Raw genomic sequence first — 23,191 nt, forward strand, 5'->3', positions numbered from 1 at the left:
TCATATACTACACACCTGCGGTGGGTTGGCACCCTGCCCGGGATTGGTTCCCTGCCTTGTGCCCTGTGTTGGCTGGGATTGGCTCCAGCAGACCCCCGTGACCCTGTGTTTGGATTCAGCGGGTTGGAAAATGGATGGATGGATGGATATACTACACAAAAAAATTAAAGGATCACTTTGAAAATACATCAGATCTCAATGGGAAAAAAATCAATACTGATATAGACTGGGTAACATGTTAGAAATGAAAGGATACCACATGGTTTGATGGAAATGAAAATTATCAACCTACAGAGGGCTGAATTCAAAGACACCCTAAAAATCAAAGTAAAAAAAAGATCTGGCAGGCTAGTCCATTTTGCCAAAATTTCATTGCAGCAACTCAAAATCGTACTCAGTAGTTTGTATGACCCCCACGTGCTTGTATGCATGCCTATCAACATCGGGCTATGCTCCTAATAAGACGATGGATGGTGTCCTTGGGGATCTCCTCCCAGATCTGGACCAGGGCATCACTGAGCTCCTGGACAGTCAGAGGTGCAACTTGACAGTGTCAGATGGACCGAAACATACTGTCCCAGAGGTGCTCTATTGGATTTAGGTCAGCCGAGCATGGGGGCCAGTCAATGGTATCATCCTCCAGGGACTGCCTGCATATTTTTGTCTACATGAGGCCAGGCATTGTCATGCACCAGGAGGAACCCAGGACCCACTGCACCGTCATAGGGTCTGACAATGGGTCCAAGGATTTCATCCCAATACCTAATGGCAGTCAAGGTGCCATTGTCTAGCCTGTAGAATTCTGTCAGTCCCTCCATGGATATGCCTCCCCAGACCATCTCTGACCCACCACCAAACTGGTCATGCTGAACAATGTTACAGGCAGCATAACATTCTCCATGGCTTCTCCAGACCCTTTCACGTCTTTCACATGTGCTCAGGGTGGACCTGCTCTCATCTGTGAAAAGCACAGGGCACCAGTGGTGGACCTGCCAGTTCTGGTATTCTATGGTAAATGCCAATCAAGCTCCACAGTGCCAGGCAGTGAGCACAGGGCCCACTAGAGGATGTCAGGCCCTCAGGCCACCCTCATGAAGTCTGTTTCTGATTGTTTGGACATTCACACCAATGGCCTGCTGGAGGTTATTTTGTAGGGCTCTGGTAGTGCTCATCCTGTTCCTTCTTGTCCAAAGGAGCAGATACCAGTCCTGCTAATGGGTTAAGGACCTTCTATGGCCCTATCCAGCTTTCCTGGAGTATAGTAACTGCCTCTCTCCTGGAATCTCCTCCATGCCCTTGAGACTGTGCTGAGGGACATAGCAAACCTTCCAGCAATGGCACATATTGATGTGCCATCCTAGAGAAGTATGGACTATCTGTGCAACCGCTGTAGGGTCCAGGTATTGCCTCATGATACCAGTTGTAACACTGACCGTAGCCAAATGCAAAACTAGGGAAAAAACAGTACGAAAGAGGAGCAGGGGAAAAATGTCAGTGGCCTCCACCTGTTAAACCATTCCTGTTTTGGGGTTGTCTCATTGTTGCCCCTCTAGTGCACCTGTTGTTAATTTCAATAACACCAAAGCAGCTGAAACTGATTAACAACCCCCTCTGCTACTTAACTGACCAGATCAATATCCCAGAAGTTTCATTGACTTGATGCTATACTCTGATTAAAAAGTGTGTCTTTAATTTTTTGAGTGGTATATTTAAACATCTACACATGGAAGTGAGTGTGTCTGTCCTCCCGGAAGTGAGAGGTAGAGTCAGGGTAAGGGCTCTGCCTCCAAGGAAACAGAAAACTCGCTTAGCCACTAATAACACAAGCGAGGCCAGCATGTCAGCAAAACGAAACCTCAGAAGAAAGACAAAGTCGCTTAGCGAGCAAAATGGTATCACTTTATGGTATCGGGTGTGCTAATTGATAATGTTCTTGACATAGTAAATTCGCCATTAGATACGGGGGTCTTCCCAGACTGTCTTAAGACTGCTGTAGTTAAACCCCTACTTAAGAAAAATAATCTCGACCCCTCGGCTCTTGAAAATTTTAGACCCATCTCTAACCTGCCTTTCTTAAGTAAAATTCTAGAGAAGGCAGTCATTATGCAGTTACTCTTGATACATTTCAGTCAGGTTTTAGAACAAATCATAGCACAGAAACTGCACTTGTTAAAGTAGTAAATGACTTGTGGGTAAATGCAGACAGAGGCCATTTATCTGTTCTCATCCTCTTAGATCTGAGTGCCGCATTTGACACCATTGATCATAATATTCTTAGAAATCGCCTTAGTCAATGGGTGGGCCTCTCTGGCAGTGTCTTAAATTGGTTTGAATCCTACCTGGCAGGGAGAAAATTCTTTGTCAGTTGTGGTAATTACAACTCAAAGACAAATGATATCCTATATGGTGTTCCACAAGGCTCTATCCTGGGTCAGCTGCTCTTCTCAATCTACATGCTTCCGTTAGGTCAGATTATCTCAGGGCACAACGAGATACCACAGCTATGCTGATGACACACAGCTGTATTTATCAATAGCTCCTGATGACCCCGATTCTCTTGAGTCACTAACACAATGTCTAACTTGTATTTCAGAATGGATGAATAGTAACTTTCTCAAGTTAAATAAAGAGAAAACTGAAATCTTAGTGATTGGCAATAATGGATACAATGAGGCTATTAGAAATAAACTGGATACATTAGGATTAAAAGTCAAGACGGAGGTAAAAAGCTTAGGGGTAACTGTTGACTGTAATCTAAATTTTAAATCGCATATTAATCAGATCACTAGGACAGCATTTTTTCACTTAAGAAACATAGCAAAAGTTAGACCTCTTATATCATTGAAAGATGCTGAGAAATTAGTTCACGCTTTTGTTTTCAGTCGACTACATTACTGTAACACAATCCTCTCAGGACTACCCAAAAAAGATATAAATCGTTTGCAACTAGTGCAGAATGCAGCTGCTAGAATCCTAACCAGGAAAAGAAAATCTGAGCACATTTCTCCAGTTTTGATGTCACTACACTGGTTACCTGTGTCATTCAGGATTGACTTTAAAATTCTTCTTATGGTTTATAAAGCCTTAAATAATCTCGCCCCATCTTATATATCAGAATGTCTGACATCTTATATTCCAAATCGTAACCTCAGATCCTCAAATGAGTGTCTCCTTAGAATTCCAAGAGCAAAACTTAAAAGAAGTGGTGAGGCGGCCTTCTGCTATTATACACCTAAAATCTGGAATAGGCTGCCAATAGGAATTCGCCAGGCTAATACAGTGGAGCACTTTAAAAAACTGCTGAAAACACATTATTTTAACATGGCCTTCTCATAACCTCACTGTAATTTAAATCCTGATACTCTGTATATCCAATTCATTATAATAACTATTCATGGTGGCTCTAAAATCTGTACTAACCCCTACTCTCTCTTCTGTTTCCTTTTCCAGTGTCCTTTTGGTGGCGCTTGCGCCACCACCATCTACTCAAAGCATTGTGGATGATGGATGGATTAAAACCCAGAAGTCTGTATGACCATCAGCATCAAGTGACTCCGTGAGAACCCTAACTACAAAGAGGACTATTTCATTTATGTTAGGTAGAATGCCCAGAGGGGACTGGGCGGTCTTGTGGCCTGGAACCCCTGCAGATTTTATTTTTTTCTCCAGCCATCTGGAGTTTTTTTTTTGTTTTTTCTGTCCACCCTGGCCATCGGACCTTACTCCTTTTCTAATGTTGTCTTATTTTAATTTCTTATTTTGTCTTTTATTTTTCTTTTCTTCATTATGTAAAGCACTTTGAGTTACTTTTTGTATGAAACTGTGCTATATAAATAAATGTTGTTGTTGTTATTTAACTTACCTCCCACTGCTAATGCAGAAGCGATGTGAGCAAATCAGTAACACAAATCCTCCTAGGAGAGACATGCCCAGAGTAGTTCCTTTCAATTACCTGACATCTCTACATTTCAATTTTTTTCTGATGGTTTCAATAGTTTCTAGGACCCTGGGCTTTTTATAGCACAGGCTTACACAGCTAGTGACATATAAAACAAAATGCTTTAAGTGAAAAGCAGTAATTATAAAGGAATGAAATTTGAGAAGCTGTCAGTTTCATTCCAACCGTGTGTTCATGTATTCCCTTCATTGGTTTATCATAGTGGCAGTATAATCATCCAAGTGATAAGCAAGTTACAGAATTTGAATCTTCAAACAGTAAGATTTATGACCTATTAATGAATGAATGATTATGTTTTTCTTGTTATGTAATGAATAAGTTTACATACTGTAAATCCATCCATCCATTATCCAACCCACTATATCATAACTACAGGGTCACGGGGTCATACTGTAAATATTAATTATTATTTTTATGATGAATGGTACGTTTTTCCTAACTAATCCAAACTGTAACAAGTATCTATATTTTTTATTGAAAGGAAGCTGCACACCAATGTAATGAATGCAAAAATAAGATAACAGTTTTTTCTTGTAATGTTCTCTACTGCACAAAGAGCTTTTTCTTTCTTGACCTATAGCATTTACTCAACCTCCATGGTACTGGTCACATACTGGTCCCATTGTTTAATACATTTGACCCTCCTGCTTTTTCCCACACAGTGCAAGAAGTAACAAAAGAAATGGCTTTGTTTAGTTGACAAGCTATTAATCTTACAGTACATGGGATTCCAAGTGAACAGGGACATTTATATGCTTCTCTCTAGCTGACTTGCCAAACTTAACTCCTCTGGCAGCCATAAATGCTGATTCCTAGATACTGGTTTGAAAAAATAGGCTGTTATATCCAAGTTATCTTATTTTAGCAAAATTAAAATTTAGAGCTTCTGGTTCAAAGTTTTCATCTCTTTAAAGTTTTTAGAAATGTAAGGTGATATAATCTAATCTTTCATATGAAATTAAAGAAGTGTTTATTGCACACTTTAGGATGTTGAAGAATTGAACATGCTTGCTATAATCTAGTCATGCCTGTTCTATTATATATTTACCAGTAACAGCGTACTGCACGATAACGTGCAGTGAATACACTTGCCTTATAGTTTTCATCCTCTTTCTCTGTACATTTAGCATTCGTTTGCACAGAGGTTGATGTGCCTGCTGCTCCGTGAGCAGCTCTTCTTTACTCCACCCTAGCTGTCCGCTTCTTTTTTTCTTCCGTCGGCATCTTTTCGCGTTAAAACTGATTAATTTAAGCTGGCACTTAAGTCTTAAATCTGCCTCAAGAATGATTTAAGATATGAAGAGGTAGGGGAAGTGATGGCGAAGGTGGTAGGGAATGAAAACGATGCCTGTACGCATGCGCTGCTGCCCTGCTGGCCGCTGCCGAGAGTTGATTCTACAATAAAATAAAAATAAAAAGAGTAATAAAAATCATCACCCTGAAAGCGAATAGTAGACATCACACAGTATATGTGTACCAAATTTCAGGTCAATAGGTGAAATGGTTTACGAGCTACAGGTGATTTAAAATCCTGGACAGACAAACGGACAGCCATGGTAGCGTATTATATAAGAAGATTGAGAGTCTTACTTTGTGACATTGTGCTTTACAAAGCAATCAACCACATTAAAATCTAACATGAACAGAATAATGCACTGACTATAGAAACAAGTAGACAAAATATGAATTGCAAAAATAATAAGAAGTGATTCATCTGCAGACTTTACAAGAAAATAGATAAATAAATAGAAACTGTGTCACATGTGTTTACATAGGGCTCCCAGAATGTCAACAATACCACCCAGAGGGCAGAGCGGTGGGCACTGATCGTTTCTCCTTTTACCCATAGTTCTGAAGCTCAATAGTCTGAAGTCCTGTGACCAAGTTCCATTTCCACCTTTCCAGGATGCCGATATACAAGTCCTGAAATCACCGAAAGTCAGCATTTAATTTGGGACCAGCTGTTGTGGAGGACAGAATACTCTCTCCAGTGACTTTGTTTTTTGGCTTAATGTCATTTTTGCAGCCACTAATGCTGTTTCTTTTCACCTTTTCCCCAAATAAATAAATAGGGTTACCAGCTGGTACTGCAGCTCTTCACACTTCTAACATTTTCTTCCTTTGCACCTCACACTAGATTGTGACAGTCAATCGAGTGTTGGAGTTCTGAGGGATGCCCCATTTAACACTACTGTCCAATGGATGACAAGAAAAGCACCTGTCATACAAAAGAATAATGACAAAGTGCTGTATTACAAAACAGCAAAGGACTGAATGTTTCCTGATCTGAATCTGGACTGAATCTGAACACCAACCTCAATGTGTGTGAAGGTTTATATGTCAAGATAACTGGAAGGATCAGAGTTTTTGACTGTGGGTCAGAAATTACACCAGCTGCCCTCTGTAGGTTTCTCCTTCATTCTACAGAAACAAGTGGAATACGTGGGGTGTCACACTGTTAGTCTTCCCCATAGTCTCATTGTTCTCAAAAACTGTAAAATGCTCCCCTAGCTCATGTGACTGACCATGAATACCTGTAAAGGAGATAGATAGATAGATAGATAGATAGATAGATAGATAGATAGATAGATAGATAGATAGATAGATAGATAGATAGATAGATAGATAGATAGATAGATAGATAGATAGATAGATAGATAGATAGATAGATAGATAGATAGATAGATAGATAGAACACTCCAGCAAACGAATTTCTGAACAGGAGGATAATTAATAATAATCTGCTCATGTGAATTGGAAAATATTCCCAGATCAACACAGTTCCAGTTGAGAGTACTACATGAAGTACAAGGAGTTTGAGGATGAACCAACTAATATGCCAACATTTCGCAAGAAATGCAGTTTATTTTCAAGTTGCCTATTATTATAGGCAGCCCATGCTAGTAGATGATGGAAGTCTACTGAAATTGATACGTGCAAAATACATGGCAAACATCAGATGAAGAAATATTTTGTGCAGCATATTAATGTTACATCCTGCATCTCATCCAAAATGGATGCTGTGACCCTTTAGTGGAGAAATCATATTTAGAAAGCTTAAGGATGTATGAGTATTAGCAGACATACAGCCCACTCATCATTACAGTGTACAGTACGTCAAATAGCCATTTCTGACTAAGAGCGAATGTTAAGCGTCTAAGAACCAGTCATTGATGGGATATTAATTTATTGTAGGACATAGACATATTAGGCTGACTTCACCTGACTGATGGAAAGGCAGTCAAAAAAAACTCGAAAAGCAGAAGTGAAACCTTACCTGAGAATAAATCCTGAAGCCCAGGTAGACTGAGGTAGCAACAGGACCTGCTGTGCCATATTGCTCTCCTCAGACATCGGAATTATGAACCTAATAGGCTTAACATTATGTTGAACAGTGTCTGCATAGCTTTGTAATTTATGCAGTTTTCAAAAGGGAATAAGAGCATTAGAAAAGTGATTCTGGCTTTTCTTTTAGATAACTACACAGCAGTAAAAGCTACTTTAAAGCAGTGTTCTGTACTTTAATGTACCTATTTTCGCTGGTGTTGAAAGCCAAGGGAATGACCTCTACGTGCCTATCTGCACATCTAGATCTACATGATTTTGCAAAATCCATGCATAATTTGATAGGACTAAGAAAGTTGCACACAAACTGCATTTCTCTGATGAAACTTGTCATACTTTCATGTTTTACAACCCCACTTGTTCTCCATCTCAGGATATTTTTTTTGAAAGAACACATGTCAAAATCTTGACCAAGTGGAAATGTGTGGAATACTTTATGCTACAATCACTTTTTCTATTAGCTTCAGGTCAGTATTATCTGTTGCATTAGTAATATCACTCCCTCTTTTTCTATCTTGGTGTTCTTGACATGATGATATTACCGATTACATGCACCCTTTGTATTCATCAATGAGGATACAGGATATGCACAATATATATTTGTAAACAAGTAATTATTTTAACAGACTGAAGTATTCAATATATTGTTAAAACATCCTGTCAGTCCTGCCATATAGCATGTTGTAAGCAGTCAATCAGTTTAGTTTTACTCTGTAGAATACATGGTGAAAGCAGTCACAAACCACTCTTCTGAGTGTTAAACCATAATGCAAGTAAAACAACCTATAAACTAGCATGATGTTGATTGCAATCCAATTTCTTAAAAATTGGTGATACAATATGCGATACAGGACTGAGCAGGACTGGAAAAAACATGCATATAAATGGTATAACAATGAAAAATTTCACTGAAGTAGTCTACAGGATTATTCTGAGCAGGGAGTTGGAAATTTCATTTTAATTTTTTTGTAAATTTGGAATGAACTGCATGATTCACAGGATCATACTATACCTGGTACTGTGTATACGGGGATTCAAGCAACAGGATATTGAACTGAACAACAGAGAATTATGGCAAGGCAATACAGAGATAATAAGATTTCACTTTTGTACCTGTGCTTCTTAGATGAAGGGGTAAGATAGATAGATAGATAGATAGATAGATAGATAGATAGATAGATAGATAGATAGATAGATAGATAGATAGATAGATAGATAGATAGATAGATAGATAGATAGATAGATAGATAGATAGATAGATAGATAGATAGATAGATAGATAGATAGATAGATAGATAGATAGATAGATAGATAGATACTTTATTAATCCCAAGGGGAAATTCACATACTCCAGCAGCAGCATACTGATAAAGAAAATATTAAATTAAAGAGTGATAACAATGCAGGTATACAGACAGACAATAACTTTGAATAATGTTAACATTTACCCCCCCTGGGTGGAATTGAAGAGTCGCATAGTGTGGGGGAGAAACGATCTCCTCAGTCTGTCAGTGGAGCAGGAAAGTGACAGCAGCCTGTCGCTGAAGCTGCTCCTCTGTCTGGAGATGACACTATTTAGTGGATGCAGTGTATTCTCCATTATTGACAAGAGCCTGCTCAGTGCCCGTCGCTCTGCCACAGATGTCAAACTGTCCAGCTCCATGCCTACAATAGAGCCTGCCTTCCTCACCAGTTTGTCCAGACGTGAGGCGTCCCTCTTCTTTATGCTGCCTCCCCAGCACACCACCGTGTAGAAGAGGGTGCTCACCACAACCGTCTGATAGAACATCTGCAGCATCTTATTGCAGATGTTGAAGGACACCAGCCTTCTAAGGAAGTATAGTCGGCTCTGTTCTTTCTTACACAGAGCATCAGTATTGGCAGTCCAGTCCAATTTATTAGCCAGCTGCACTCCCAGGTATTTATAGGTCTGCACCCTCTGTACACAGTCACCTCTGATGATCACGGGGTCCATGAGGAGTCTAGGCCTCCTAAAATCCACCACCAGCTCCTTGGTTTTGCTGGTGTTCAGGTGTAGGTGGTTTGAGTCGCACCATTTAACAAAGTCCTTGATTAGGTCCCTATACTCCTCCTCCTACCCATTCCTGATGCTGCCCACGATAGCAGTGTCATCAGCGAACTTTTGCACGTGGCAGGACTCCGAGTTGTATTGGAAGTCCAATGTATATTGGCTGAACAGGACTGGAGAAAGTACAGTCCCTGCGGCGCTCCTGTGTTGCTGACCACAATGTCAGAAGATTAGGCTTTGGGGATATTTCATAGATGACATAGAGATCAAGGCCAAAACATGGACAAAGTTTACTCCAAAACCTAAAACTGAAGTTGACTAGAATAATTGGCAGGATTAAAGGTTCTAGAAGAAGTCATAACTGAGAATTATTTGTAATTGATCATTAATTTGCAGGCTTTTACTATATCCAGAAACTTTGTTTAGGTCCAGCTGACTGATAGCTCAACAGTGCTGTTTAATTGTGTATGAATTAGATATATTCTTCAATTAGAAGGAGAATATCTAAAAGAGTTACTTGATTATGAAGAAGGGGCAATTAATTATCCACTGCACCAGTAAGCTTTTGAAGAGCACACTGTCCACACTGAAATTAGTGGTTTGCATGCTGTTCTTGGCCACATGCTCTACAAAACCTCTCAGCAAGACATCCTCGAGTTGCTTTCTGCTTGAAAGAATGGCAGAGTTTCTTCATCAGAGAGCAGAGTGACACATCAAGTAGCCATGTTGGCAGCACCAGAAGGATTTTATGAGCATGTTTGGAATAAGGGCTAATGATCTGGGTAAAGGCAGTACTAGCCGCTATGAATGTAGTGAGAAGTCAAGCAAAATGACACCTTTTATTGGCTAACTAAAAAGATTGCAATATATATATATATATATATTCTTCAGGCAAGATGTAAAGGCAGAAAAGGAAACCCAAGGAGATGCAGAAGTCATGCGCTAGAATATTATTATATCATTTTTCAGAAAATTAGACAGATTTCTGGAGCAAGTATGAATTAACAAATAACATCAGGCAAAAACAAAACAGAATGGTAACATTGTCATAAAATAAGGAATAAAGTAACACATTTAAAATTCCAAAAGAGCAACAGCAACAAGAAGAGATAAAGAATGCTGCCACAATGGCTATAAATCACACTGCTAAAGCATGGACACTGGGACGTGCGCCTCTTTCAATTCTCCAAAAATCCTGTCAATTCACTGCTACATAAAACTTGTTCCCCATCAACAAAATTACATAGGCTTGATCAGAGACAGGTAAGAGCCATGGACAAGGAGTTATGGGAGTACCAAGTAATAACTGGTAGCTGTTATGATTGGTGGGGAACAGGCAGAATGATTTTTGATAAAATATTGGGAGATGAATTTGTAAATGAAAAATGGGCCAAATCTAGTCTAAACAAAAAGCTAAAGTTGTAGTCAAGAAAGAAAGGGTAATTAATCTGGTAACAAGAAGAAACAAATTACATGCACAAGACAGATCCTTTAGGGTTTATCCATAAACTTAAATGAGGTGGTTACTGACCAGCTATTTTATAAAGCATCATGTGTGGGACGTCTCAGCACTCAGCCTTGTCAATCAAGCCTTCAGCAACTGATTAAAGTGTCCCTGACAATGGAAATACAAAAGGCAGCGAACCCCAAAAAACAAAATGACACCACACCCATAAATAAATAAAAAAGTTAAAACAAATTGGGCACAGGTGTGCATGAGTGCATTTCCCTCCGCAGTTAATTGGGGTACCTGGCCGACCATACCGCATACACATGCAGAGGCAGGCAGATCGATCAGGCACCTCAATGATGCCATAGAGGGGGCAGCCCCACACATCTGTGCACAATTAGGCAGCGAAGGATGAAAGGAACCTGCATAGGACAAAAAAGGGGAGAAGGAAGAAAACAAAAGAAAAATTGGACAGAGGTTAAGAATGGGATGGAGAGAAAGGTGTGAGAGAGAGAAAGGAGGCGGACAGCCATGAGGAAATCCACTCAGGGAAGCATGTGGCCGATGCTCAGGGGCTGGAGAATAGAAGGCCACTCCAGCTGAGCAACCAGGCAGCTGGAGTGACCTGGAGCTCATTCCTGAGTTAAGTCCAGCAAGGCAGCAGAAGTCGGGAAGGATTGGATGTACAGCCCTGTTGAGGCCATGGATGGAGCCTGGGTAGAGGAGATTCAGGCGAGGCACCTACTGGGAACCATGGAGCAGTAGGTACCTGAATCTGGACTGTTGGTTGGGCATTTTCTCCTCCTGCAAGGTCTGGTCAGGATGAGAGGAGGAGGAGGAAGAGGAGATGCTTTGTCCTCTTCCACCCAACTCTGGCTCTCTGAATGGAGTAAGGCAGTTCCTTTTAAGCAGGCCCTGGGAATGTTCAAGGTGGCTCATTAATCAAACCTGCAATCACTCCCAGGTGTGGTGAAAGCCCAAATTAGGGCTCTGCAGCTCCCCCTGGTGGCCCCCACAGAATCCAACAGGGCAAACTCCAAGTCCCAGCATGCAGTATGGGAATCGATGGTGCTACAGGGATGCCCCATGGACTTGATTTTAAAGGGAAATTTCCTGCCTTGAGTTTTTAACCTTGATTTTAAAGGATTATTTATTGACTTGTTTTAACCTCCACTATCAATGTTTTATGGGTTATTTTTTTATTAAACTTTAATAAAAGAACTTAGGCACTTTTTACACCTAACCCTTGTCTGGGTGTATGTGTCCTCATTTGCCCAAGCTCATCCCTTGGTTACAATATCGACGGTGCAGGGGGTTCAAGAGGCTCCCGGAAGGAACCGGTAGTGTGGAGCTAACCCGCACTGTCACACTGGCACATGGTCCAGAATTGGTTCCTATGTTGCCCCAGTGTTGCCAGAATTTACTATGACTCCACCGTAATGACACAAAAACTAAACTGTGTAATCATGAAACTGATGGATAGATGGGTGGGTGGAATACTAAAAATGTTGATTTTTTTGTGAACTGTGTGCTTTAGGTCTGAAAGGACTATTGAAGATATTAAACAAAAGAGTAGCAATAATTCAATCAAACAGCTACTGATTTACTCAGAATGACGTACAGCCTGCATTTGTAAAGTTTCTTGTTTTGGGCTTACATATACTGTAGGTCACTAAATTTCACTAATGAAGCTTTCAAATACTTACATACAAGTTGATCAAAATAAAAACACTTTGGTGTCTTTCTTTCTGAAATCAAAGTATTAGTACCACAAGAAGAACTCAGCAGACAAGTCTGCAGACCTGCTGTGCTCTGTAGATGTGCTGCACTGCGATTTCATCTCTTTCGTAATAGCCTGCTTAGAAGAATCTAATTTTGTGGCATGTAATGATAGGCATAAGCACTACTCTACAGATGAAAAAATAGATTACTGTTTAGATGTGACAGCAGGAAGCCTGTCATTTTTGCACATCAAAGTGGTGGACAGTAGGAAGCCAAAAAATGCTAATAATGGAGTCAGCAGCTTCGGAAGGAAAATGTCACCTTTCGCTTTTCTTCTGAAACATACAGTACATTAAGCACATTGTGCCCGAATGTGGAATTGCATGACGTAATTTGGATAATTTCATTTCAATAGCACCTCGTCAAATATTTAGAGGGCGCACTGAGATAAACAACCTTTCAGTTCTTGAAATGAGGCACCCAGCAATTTTTTTTTGTTCGTTTTTCCCTACAGGCACACTCTGGACTCCAGTGTAACAACAAATGTGAGAGAAAGCTTTTCAGTCAGAGCAGCATGCATACAGAAGAAGGCAGTTGCCTGATCCTAATTCTGCTTGATGGGTGACTCCAGCTCCTCTCTCTTTGTTTGATTTTTGGTCAGTGTAGGGCAACCTTAATTCTACAGATCAACATGTAGAATAGATTTTTTTATTGTCTTTTATTTTATGAATTAAGTAAAGCTGCATGCATGGTCTCTGACACTGTAAAATATTTCTTTACATCAGATAGATAGATAGATAGATAGATAGATAGATAGATAGATAGATAGATAGATAGATAGATAGATAGATAGATAGATAGATAGATAGATAGATAGATAGATAGATAGATAGATAGATGTTTATTCATCCCTAACAGGAGATTTATATGCTCTGGAAGCAGCATCATACATTAAGTACAGAAACCTATAGTGGGTGCAAGTGCACCTATGTTGTCCACCCAACCCACTGAACTGTTTAGATAGGCACAGGCATTATGATATGTACAGGCATTTTTTTTAAATCTGCACCACTTGTATGCTGATCTCATGCTGGAGGTCTACCAACAACTCCTTTATTCCAGTAAACCTTATCCTCTTGCACCTAATTTCCAAGTTCTCCAACATTTTTTCTATATTCCTCTTCTTCTTGATTGCTGATAAAGCCCATATAGAAGGAGGCTTTGAAAGGCATTGGTTGATGACATAGGCGGTGGGCTGGCACCCTGCCTGGGGATTGTTTCCTGCCTTGTGCCCTGTGTTGGCTAGGATTGGCTCCAGCAGACCCCCGTGACCCTGTAGTTAGGAAATAGCAGGTTGGATAATGGATGGATGGATGGATGGATGGTTGATGACATAAACTGCAGTTGTACTTAAAATCTGTTATGGAATTGGACAATATTCCCTAGTTTGTCCCTATGTTACCAACGACAGTCCTAGAGCCTTGCCAAGTATACCCTTCAGTTAGATAGTTCATTACCCTGGAAACTGTGGGGACACCCACCTACATTACCTTGAGATTATTCTCTATCTTTAGATGCTGAAGAATGTTAAAGGTACTAGAGAAGTCAATGTGTATGATCCCGACCACAGTGCCAGCTTTTCAAGGGAGCAAAATCTGTGGAGTATGTAGATCAGCATGAGGAGCATGTACATCAGAGGCTCGTGCTCTCCTTTTTATGCTCCATAAGGAGACTACAGGGGCTCAAGATGATCTGTAGCCAAAGACTGTGGCTTTTTTAGCACAGGTCTTTCAAAAGTCTTCATGATGTGTGATATGAGAGTTCCTGGGAATCCTTAAGAATATTGAAGAGCCAGTTTTAAGGAGCTGTAACTATATAAATTGTCTGCCACAGTTTTGGTACCCACTACCCACTATTCAGTGAAATGGTAAATAGGTCCTCAAGGATCCCATAGTGCTGTTTGGCACATGCCTTGAACACTCCTAGACTGCTGTCATCAGGCCCATCTACCTTGCCATTCTATTATCCTGTGATAAAAAAAATTCTGCAGTAATTATGCTGTTCAACTGACATTAAGTACAACCTTTGACACCATTGACCATTTTATTGTTACATACGCTGGAAAATTAGAAAGGGCTCTCAAGCACTATCCTTGTGTAATGTAGTTCATATGTATCAAATTGATTTTAGTATGTAGAGAAATGTGCTGACAGTATTCAGAAGCTACATATGGTGTCCTACAGGATTCAATGCTCGGACTGTTACATTTTCACTTTACATGCTTCCATCCAACTATCATTATAAAACATTAAATTCATTTTCACTTGACGTAGATGATACCCAGCTATACCTTTCTTTTAGGCCAAATGATGCTTCTCCAATGGTGTTCCTAGCTAATTATACCAATGTATTAAAAGAGTGGAAAGATGAAAATTGCTTGTCTTTGAAACAGAAAAAAAATGAAATGTTATTTACAGGGGGGAAGTGACCAAAGACCATAATAACATTCTTTTACATTTTTTACTCAATGGGTCTAAACCAGAGGTCCCCAACTCCAGTCCTAGAGAGCCAAAGTGGTTGCAGGTTTTCATTCTAACCATTTTCTTAATTAGTGACCTGTTTTTACAGCTAATTAACTTCTTCTGAATTAATTTTAATTGACTTGCTCTTGAAGACTCAGACCCCTTAATTGTTTCTTTTTCCTTAATTAGCAGCCAAACAATAATGAGATACAAAATGAGCCAAAACATGACCAGAAAACTGTGTCCATCATACAATATCTGAAAATAAAGAAAGATGAATGTCTCAGGAATGTCAATCTGCTCAGGTCCCTTAAACACTTTACCTGTGCTCTTCGAAAAGAGAAAATCAACAATTTCAGAAATGTATGCCATTGCACAATGAGAGCCAGAACAAGCCATGGAATTAAAGAACGGGTTTAATTAACAACAAGACTCAGCGCCTAATTAAGGAACTGGTTGGAGTGAAATTGGTTGGAGTTTCAGGCCCTTACTTAGTTTGTCTTCTGTTAGTTGACTCACTTCACGTTTCATTTCTGTTTGGGTGCCATTTAAGAAAAGAAATGAAGCAATTCAAAGGAATGATGAAGAAATTCAGGGGAGCAAGTCTTAAAAAACAAGTCAATTAAAATGAAAAGAAAAGGAGTTAATTAGCAGCAAAACCTGCAGCCACTGGAGCCCTCCAGGACCAGAATTAGGGACCCTTGGTCTAAACATTAGTTTTCCCGAAGCAGCATATTACTTAAGCTTTTTCATTAACACCAGTATACATTGTAAAAAAACACATTATAAAACTATTTAAAACCTGTTTTTCTAGTTTAAAAATATTGGAAAACGAAGACAGTTTCTGAATATAGAGGATTGACTACTATAATGCATTGTTCACTGGCTGTTCAAACAGTTCTGTATGCAGCTTTCAGTCAATTCAAAATGCTACTGCTAAAATTATTACAAGAAATACAAAGTTCAACCACATAACTCCCATTCTTAAGTCTAAAATTTGACATTTTGATATGTACTTCATACCTCTGTGCAACTCCTTACTTTCCTTACTATATTTTTACCTTCTTGGAGTTGCATTGCAAGCTTTGCCTGCACCTGATTGACATTCCACTTTATCTCCATACCTGAAGGACCTAAGGACCTTCAAGTCCTTATTAATCCAAAGTGTGTAACTAACGAAACAATTTACTGTTTTGTTGCAATTGTATTATGCACACTAAGGTAAATACAGAGTTAGCTGGTATGACTCAAATGGTTCAATTCCTTACTTTTCATTATCTGTATGCAGTTTTCATGTTCCCCCATTATTTATGTGGGTTTATGGAGGTACTGCAAAGTATTATTATTGTTACAATAAAACAATCAATGACCTTGAAATAAAATCTAAGGATAGTAATACAAAATTGGAGGGACTTTTAGTATCAAGAGTTAGACAACTAATATTGTTTAAAGAAGCTGCTAAATGTTTTTCAAATCTAGACTTGGTGAAACAGATCAGTACAAAGATATGATGAGATGTGAGAATGCTCCTGAAACCGGTACTCAAGATGTTGCTGTTAGAGGAACACACTCAGGCTGTTGACAGAATATTTTGCCATAATTTCCAATATAAACAAAATACACTTGCTAACACCAAAAGATGGTTCTTTAATAAATACAGTCTTAGCCTCACAGCACCATGTTTCTGGGTCCAAACTCCAGGCAAGTCATTATTTGAATTTTTCAGTTTCTGCAGGAGCGTTTATAAAGGTACTCAAGTTTTCCTCCAACATCCTAAAGACAGGTTAGCTTTGGCCCCATGAATGTGTGTTTAATCGGGCCCTGCTATATACCTGATCAAGGTGGTTCATGACTCACCTGTTGTGGCCTTTAGTACTAGGGTGTTTAACCGTGTTAGCCATTATGGATGTAGTGAGAGATTAAGCAAAATGACATCTTTTATTGGCTAACTAGAAAGATTACAATATGCAAGCTTTCGGGGCAACTCAGGGGTCTGAGTTAGAAAGCATAATACAAAGTTGTATTTCTTTCAGCACGTTTCCTGGAAATCATCATAGCAAGCAATCAGTTGTTAATCTGACCTCTTTAATTGTAGGGAATATTGAAGATAGCTTTAGATGGCTATTAAACTGTATTTTGCATAACACTTTTCATACTAAAAATCATTACAAAGTTCATTGTTAAGCAGTCTGTTATTATTGGAGATATAAAAAGTGCTGCTGTCTTCAAATTCATATATGTGCACATTGCAGTGTAATATGATACGATGCACTATGTGAACTTCATGGAGTAATTGATTAACTACTTCAGTTCCACCATACATTGTCTCAAGGGGCCTCATGTATAAATCGCGTTTCCATGCTCACATTGCGGTGTATAAAACCTAAACGTGGCGTAAAGCCACGCACATTTTCACACCAGCTAAATGCTTGCCGTACACAAGTTCTCCGTTCAGTTTTGCAAACTGACAGCACCCAGTCAAAGCAGCACTTTTGTTTCAGTGCAGTTTCCCCTTTCTTTTTTATATCCACTTCCCTGACACGGCTTTATCAAATACGCTGAAATTAACCATATATTGTTTATTAATTAGCATCTGATTGTAATTAACCTGTAACAATATAATGGTCCACGGAATAGCCAAACTATTCCAAATACCATAGCTGCTTTAGTGTTGTTACTCTCAAGTATTTAACCCACTGTATCTGAGTGTGGAATCACAGCTCTACACCAGCTGATCGGAAAGAGAATTATCGGTATACAACATCAAGCAAATGCTGCCTCAGCCATGCTGTGCTATTTGAACTGCTCTCATACAACAAATGCTTCAGAGCCTTTCCTGTAGGGACATTGCAGTTCAGAAACAGTTTCATCCCAAGAACTATAAACACACTCAATCAGTCCATCAAGTGCTCCTTATAGAACTGTTTGTACTTATAAGTACAATTACCTCACTGTAAACTTGTGATACAGTTATAATATTGCACAACCTGAGCCACTTTATAAAGCACGTATTTACATATGATGACGATATCATTTTAAGATGAAATGCAGCAAAATATGTTTATTACATTATACAGATAAAATGTTAACATCATTTAAATAATCTATATTGTTAATAATTAAGCATGTGAGGACACCGTGTCTCAGTGCTTAGTGACGAGCTGGCACCCATTCAGGGATTGTTCCTGCCTCGTGCTGTATTCTTACTGGGCTAACACAACACTGGAAGAATAGATGGATAGAATAATTAAACATGTACTACGAAGATATTTCAATGTTCCTTAAAAGTTCTGAATAATCTGCGTTCTCAGCTTACAGATGGCTTTACATCTATTACAGAGCTGATTGTTTGGCGATTGGTTACTTGGAGAAAGAAAAGGAAGGACAGGAATTGTAGGTTAGTACATTTGAAAGAGGCAGTACTGCTGCAGTAAATTATTTCATTGAAGGTCGCAAACATCGCAGCAAGCATCTTACGGGAGGCAGGAACAATCTCTGGACAGGGCGCCAGCTTGTCACTATCATTGTGCCACCATGTCCCCATGTTTAATAACATGCTTTAACTCCTATCATCATCAGTATTTTAATTATTAAGAGAGCTGTAATATCACGAATGTAATGGATTCTGTGTCCTGTCGGAGGAAGAGAAAGCCCGTTGAAGAAGCACTTAGTGATTCACACACATAGAGCACATAGAAGAACACATTCAAAGCAAAGCATTTAATGTGCTAATTTAGTTACAATGGTATTTGAGAAACTAGTAAATTAAACGATGTAAAGATGAAGTTTATGATGTTCTACTTTAATGACAAAATAAACTACATGATTAAAGTGGAAATTCCGAGATTAAAGTTGACATTTCGAGCTTTTTTTCACTGTGTCCCTATTTTTTTTCTTTTCTCTGTACCCTAATAAGCTTTCATATGACACTCAGATAGTTTCTTTTCACGACGACTTTGATATCTGACAACTTCTTTTTTATTTTGGGCACTGTGTGACTTTGTGAACTTGAGCTTCGAGTTTCTCCGACACTCTATGTCACTCAATCAACTTCCTTTTGTTGTTTATAGCACTGTTTAAACCAACAATTAGTACATTTTTCCTTGCCTCCACTTGGTATTCGCAGAAATTCTTCTATTTTCCCCTGTGCTTTTGCCATTGCCTTTTCACAGAACGCTGAGCTTAAGGGCTATTTATATTGATTTGTATAATCAAAGAGGCATAATTCTGGGAGGAGACGGGCGGGACAGCAGGGGTTTGTGCACGTGTGTTACTGTTCACGCGTGTTACTGTTCACGCTGACTGGGATTTATGGAGCAGAAGAACGTGGAAGTTGGCGAATGCACAGATTCATGCATCTGGATTTTTTTGTGCGTACGCACATTTCCGCTTTTGTCTGTATGCCATGTTTTAGTGTGAATTCTACGCACAGGGTTATGCATGAGGCCCCTGATGTTTTGTTCAATGGCTTACTCTTAGATCGACTCTCTCTCTCTCTCTCTCTCTCTCTCTCACTCTCTCTGATGGTTTAACAGCCATTTTCCCGATTTACCCAGCATGCTCACTTGCTTCCCCATACCTTAGTGGTAAGGGAGCAGACATTTTTAAATCTGGATGTCCTTCCTGATGTGAAATATTAGATTGAATGATGAATCTTTAGCAGAACCTTACATTAGATGCATTCAGTGGCCCCTGCTGAAAGACTAAAGTATTCAATTAATTTGCCCTTCTGTGCGTACATTGAAACACAGACTGTGTTACAGTGGAAGCTGTTGAGGGTGGCAAAAAACACGTTTGTCCTCTTCAATAATATATGTCGCCTCGGAATGATCTGAGCTCAAAAGTTTACAGCAGCTTAAGACTACAACAGAATACAATGCCTGCTTTGATCTCTCACACTGAAAAGCTGCAACTATACAATTATTTGTAATTGAGGCTTTTCTAAATTGAGAGGTTGCACAGTGAGTCATAAGCCATCACAAGAACTTAACATGAAATAAAAGCACAGCTACAAATTATTTTTGATCTTTTTTCTTCCTATGCTGAATGTTTTTGGTGTTAAAGCAACAGCAAAAATCAAATCCAAAGTGAGGATGATTTTCTGAATAAACAATTCTTATTTATTGTAATTGTAAGAGTTGCTTTTTCTTTGTTGTCTTTTACAAATGCAATAAAAGGTGAAACTCTGGGTGCTGCCTACCATGAGTATGGTCTGATCATTTGATTTAAAAACTCAAACTATATAATCATGTAGCACTACTAACAGGGCCTATGATGGCACTACACTGTATACACAGAAATGTCCTTAATGGGGTCTGATTTGCCCTGAATTACCAGATCTGTGGATGGGTAAAAACATACTGAAGGATTTAGGGATATAAATAATAATAGTATGAAAATAATAAATATATATACATATATATATATATATATATATATATATATATATATATATATATATATATATATTTTTTTTTTTTTTTTTTGTATATATGTATGTTGTAAAAGATAGCCCGGCCACAGGCAGACACAACACCAGAATGTCCAAACACACACACGCTTTATTACATAATATTTACACACTTTGCTCAGGCCTTGTTCCTTCAGCCGTCTCCACTCCTCTCTCGCAAGCTCTGTCCTCTTCCACCTGAGTCCGGCCTCTTTTATTATCACCCGGATGTGCTCCAGGTGCTTTCTGATGATTTCTCGGCGGCACTTCCTGGTGTGGCAGAAGTGCCACATGAGCACCTGGAAGCACTCCAGGTGTCCCTGGAATCTTTTCCGGCAGCACTTCCAGGTGTGGTGGCCACGGGTCGTGCATGGGTCCTGGCCATTCGCCACAATGTATATATACATATATATATATATATATATATATATATATATATATATATATATATATATATATATATATATATATATATATATGGGCAGTGGGTAGCGCTGCTGCCTCGCAGTTGGGACACCTGGGGACCTGGGTTCGATTCCCGGGTCCTCCCTGCGTGGAGTTTGCATGTTCTCCCCGTGTCTGCGTGGGTTTCCTCCGGGCGCTCCGGTTTCCTCCCACAGTCCAAAGACATGCAGGTTAGATGGATTGGCGATTCTAAATTGGCCCTAGTGTGTGCTTGGTGTGTGGGTGTGTTTGTGTGTGTCCTGCGGTGGGTTGGCACCCTGCCCAGGATTGGTTCCCTGCCTTGTGCCCTGTGTTGGCTGGGATTGGCTCCAGCAGACCCCCGTGACCCTGTGTTCGGATTCAGCGGGTTGGAAAATGGATGGATGGATATATATATATATATATATATATATATATACATGGTATGTATATACAGGTATATATATATACACACCTGTGCTCATAGGAGGCAGCTGATGGGATGCCAGGCACTGTCCACTAATACCTTCTCTCTTTCCTTCAATGGAGACCAACTAAAGGAAATCTCACCTAAAGACCTAATTTCCAGTTCTGATGCACATGGACCCAATTCTTCTGGTCAGCCCTCTATTTAAACACCATATTGATTCTTTGTATTCTATTTTGTTGTGAACTCTGGTCCTTGAAGACCATTATTGTTGCTTATTTACATTGCTTATTTCAACTATATATGGTGGCTACCCCAAATCTTTATCTTGTTCCTTGTGTTTAGTCCACAGTTGGCATAGTTGTCAGGATTTTGCTTCCAGAATGAACAAGGAGCAAGCCCAGGTATCATTACTCCTTCATGAGAATGACGATATCGAAACTTACTTTTTGAACTTTGAACATACTGCCATCACGCACCACAGAAAGCATGTGGAATTGGCCAACATACTGGTGCCAACCCTGAAAGGCAAAGTGCAGTGGACCTATTATGCCGTCTCAAAGTAAAATGCCGCCAACTATGACATTCTCTAGGCTGAGATTCTAAACAGGTATGGCATTTCACTGGACTAGCAGGCAAGGATATGCCACAAATAGAGGTTTGACCCAGAGCAGCCATATCACTTGCAAGCTTTTGATATCTAGGGTAAGACAGGGTGCTGCCTACAGCCAAATGTCAATAATGCCCAGCAAATCATTGAGCAGGTCGCTTGAAACCTCCTCATTAATAATGCCCAACTCGAGTATCTCACCTAGCCGGTCTGGAGAAAGCCGTATAAGAACATGGAGGTTCTAATAGACACCCTGGAGCAACATAGAGCAGTTTTGCAATCTTAGAGCAGAATGGTCTGCTCATCAAACCCAGATGTGGCACATTGCACACCATGAGCTCTTACTCCTTTGACAAGACCAAAGGAGAAGCACATGATCCCCATGCTATTTCAAGTGCGGGGAGGTAGGGCACATCATCCCCAACTGCACACAGCTCAACAAGCCTATGGACTGCAGCTGGGTGAAGGTAGAAAGTTAATGTGCTGTCTCTGTCTCCCCTCTGTCTCTTCCCTGTGAAGTAGTGATACTTCTAAATAGTCGTAAGATAACAGTATCGATCCAGTAGCAACATTTCCATTTTTGCTCTTTGAACCTCCTGAACCCGAAGAGAGATCCAGTGATGCTTGGGCAAGACAGGTCTAAAAATAAAAGCGGTAGGACACAAACCACTCCTAGAAAACCTTTGGATCTAGTAAAGGATGGTGATAAACTAACCCAAGCTGCCTCTACAACATGTTTACAGCTGGCATCAAAGAGTTATGTGGCCACCCAGTGTGACGTGGTGGAACCTGTGAGGTCACAAGTTGAACTGACATTAGATGACGATGCTGCATCATGGGCAAAAACCACACCCATTGAGGTTGGCCCGGAACCTCTGTCTGGTCTACATTTACAAGTTAGGCAAACACCAGAATCTTTTAAAATGAGCCGAGGATGAATTTGAAATCAAGTACATGCTGGACTTAGGTGTAATAGAGGAAAGTCATACTCCCTGGTCCAGTCCCATATTACCGGTTCCTACACCTGATGGAAGTTGGAGGTTTTGTAATGATTTCTGTTGGCGTAATCAGGTTTCACAATTCAGTGCCTACCCGATGCCATGAGCAGCTCTGTAAAGCAGAGTTTTTGACTATGCTTGACATGACAAAAGGGTACTAGAAAATTCCTTTAACATACTTTGTAAAGTTCAAGACAAAGTTTACCACCACAGTGGACACTGGCAGTATCATGTCCTTCCATTTGGATTGAAATGCCA

The sequence above is a fragment of the Erpetoichthys calabaricus genome, chromosome 2 (genome assembly GCF_900747795.2).
Source record: "Erpetoichthys calabaricus chromosome 2, fErpCal1.3, whole genome shotgun sequence".
NCBI lineage: Eukaryota > Metazoa > Chordata > Cladistia > Polypteriformes > Polypteridae > Erpetoichthys > Erpetoichthys calabaricus.